This window comes from Staurois parvus, unplaced genomic scaffold, assembly GCF_062004578.1.
Source record: "Staurois parvus isolate SC_StPar_1 unplaced genomic scaffold, SC_StPar_1.0 ptg000731l, whole genome shotgun sequence".
Lineage (NCBI taxonomy): Eukaryota > Metazoa > Chordata > Amphibia > Anura > Ranidae > Staurois > Staurois parvus.
The window spans coordinates 212,171-215,201 of NW_028318527.1; positions in this window are offsets into that span (position 1 = coordinate 212,171).

Sequence of the window (3,031 nt, forward strand, 5' to 3'; positions counted from 1 at the left end):
CACTTTCACCCCCTTCCAGTCTGGACACTTTCCCCCCCTTCCAGTTCGGACACTTTCCCCTCCTTCCAGTCCGGACACTCCCCCCCCTTCCAGTCCGGACACTTTCCCCCCTTCCTGTCCAGACACTTTCCCCCCTTCCAGTCCGGACACTTTCCCCCCCTTCCAGTCCGGACACTTTCCCCCCTTCCAGTCCGGACACTTTCACCCCCTTCCAGTCCGGACACTTTCCCCCCCTTCCAGTCCGGACACTTTCCCCCCTTCCAGTCCGGACACTTTCCCCCCTTCCAGTCCGGACACTTTCCCCCCCTTCCAGTCCGGACACTTTCCCCCCCTTCCAGTCCGGACACTTTCCCCCCTTCCAGTCCGGACACTTTCCCCCCCTTCCAGTCCGGACACTTTCACCCCCTTCCAGTCCGGACACTTTCCCCCCCTTCCAGTCCGGACACTTTCCCCCCTTCCAGTCCGGACACTTTCCCCCCTTCCAGTCCGGACACTTCCCCCCCCTTCCAGTCCGGACACTTTCCCCCCTTCCAGTCCGGACACTTTCCCCCCCTTCCAGTCCGGACACTTTCCCCCCCTTCCAGTCCAGACACTTTCACCCCCTTCCAGTCCAGACACTTTCACCCCCCTTCCTGTCCGGACACTTTCACCCCCCTTCCTGTCCAGGTCAATTTTCAGCTTTCAGCGCTATCACACTTTGAATGACAATTGCGCGGTCATGCAACACTGCACCCATATTAATTTTTTTAGCATTTTTCGAGACAGATAAAACTATTTTGGTGGTATTTATTCACCACTGGGATTTTTATTTTTTTTTCTATATAAAAGAAAAAGTCCAAACATTTTGAAAACAAAGTGTTTTTCTTATAAAATTTTGCAAATAAATAATCTTTATTCATAAATCTTGGCCAACATGTATTCAGATATCTTTTTAGTAAAAAAAAACAAAAAAACCCAAATTAGTTTATAACAAAAAATTATAATTTTTCCAAATTTATTTTTTTACATTTTTATTTTATTTTTTGATATTATCTATGTTTTTTTTTAACATACAGTCACCCATAGTGACACTGTACTACTGGGGGTGATCCATTGTTGCTGGAGGGATCATTTCTTGCTGGGGAGGGGGGTCTATGTTTCTGGCTGCAGAGGATCTATTTTTTTGCTTTTCTTGATATCATTAACAAATTCATGACAAATTACTTGGCAACACAAAATTATACTTGGGTCTGTATTCTCTGAAAGAGCAGCACTGGCAGGTGGGTAGGGGGTGGAACCAAGAAACAGTGCTCAGGGGGTGGGTTGGGGTGGAGACAAGGAACAGTATTTGGAGGTGGGTAGGGGGTGGAACCAAGGAACAGTGCTCAGGGGGTGGATAGGGGTGAAGACAAGGAACAGTGCTCGAAGGTGGGAAGGGGGTGGAACCAAGGGACAGTGCTCAGGGTGGGTAGGGGTGGAGGCAAGAAACAGTGCTCAGAGGTGGGTAGAGGGTGGAAACAAGAAACAGCGCTGGGGGGGGGGGGGGAGACAAGGAACAGTGTTCGGAGGTGGGTAGGGGGTGGAACCAAGGAACAGTGCTCAGGGGGTGGATAGGGGTGAAGACAAGGAACAGTGCTCGAAGGTGGGAAGGGGGTGGAACCAAGGGGCAGTGCTCAGGGTGGGTAGGGGTGGAGGCAAGAAACAGTGCTCAGAGGTGGGTAGAGGGTGGAAACAAGAAACAGCGCTGGGGGGGGGGGTGGAGACAAGGAACAGTGTTCGGAGGTGGGTAGGGGGTGGAACCAAGGAACAGTGCTCAGGGGGTGAGTAGGGGTGAAGACAAGGAACAGTGCTCAAAAGTGGGTAGGGGTTGAGACAAGGAACAGTGCTCAGAGGTGGGTAGGGGGTGGAAGCAAGGAACAGTGCTGGGGGGGGGGGGGGTAGGGGGTGGAGACAAGGAACAGTGTTCGGAGGTGGGTAGGGGGTGGATCCAAGGAACAGTGCTTGGAGTGGGTAGGGGTGGAGACAAAGAACAGTGTTCGGAGGTGGGTAGGGGGTGGAACCAAGGAACAGTGCCTGGAGGTGGGTAAGGGTGGAGCCAAGGAACAGTGTTCGGAGGTGGGTAGGGGGTGGAACTAAGGAACAGTGCTCCGAGGTGGGTAAGGGGTGGAACCAAGGAACAGTGCTGGGGGGTGGGTAGGGGTGGAGACAAGGAACAGTGCTCAGAGGTGGGTAGGGGGTGGAACCAAGGAACAGTGCTCAGGGGGTGAGTAGGGGTGAAGACAAGGAACAGTGCTCGAAAGTGGGTAGGGGTTGAGACAAGGAACAGTGCTCAGAGGTGGGTAGGGGGTGGAAGCAAGGAACAGTGCTCGGGGGGGGGGGTAGGGGGTGGAGACAAGGAACAGTGTTTGGAGGTGGGTAGGGGGTGGATCCAAGGAACAGTGCTTGGAGTGGGTAGGGGTGGAGACAAAGAACAGTGTTCGGAGGTGGGTAGGGGGTGGAACCAAGGAACAGTGCCTGGAGGTGGGTAAGGGTGGAGACAAGGAACAGTGTTCGGAGGTGGGTAGGGGGTGGAACCAAGGAACAGTGCTCCGAGGTGGGTAGGGGGTGGAACCAAGGAACAGTGCTGGGGGGTGGGTAGGGGTGGAGACAAGGAACAGTGCTCCGAGGTGGGTAGGGGGTGGAACCAAGGAACAGTGCTCAGGGTGTGGTTAGGGGTGGAGACAAGGAACAGTGCTCAGGGTGTGGTTAGGGGTGGAGACAAGGAACAGTGCTCAGAGGTGGGTAGGGGGTGGAAACAAGGGTTGACTTGGAAAGGGAGAGTTCTTGTACCTACTTTCTGAGAAAAAAACCCTGAACATGACTATAACATGCAGACAGTGGTCCCTCTTAAGTATGAAGTTCCTGGTCCTATTTCATGTTTTCTCTATACTTCTGTCAATCGGCATAATAAAGGAATCTTCACCAAGATAATGACTGAAGGGTAACGCTGATACAACATCAAAACTGATAATAATTGGTGCATGTACCAGCGACGATGTCGACATCTCTATAA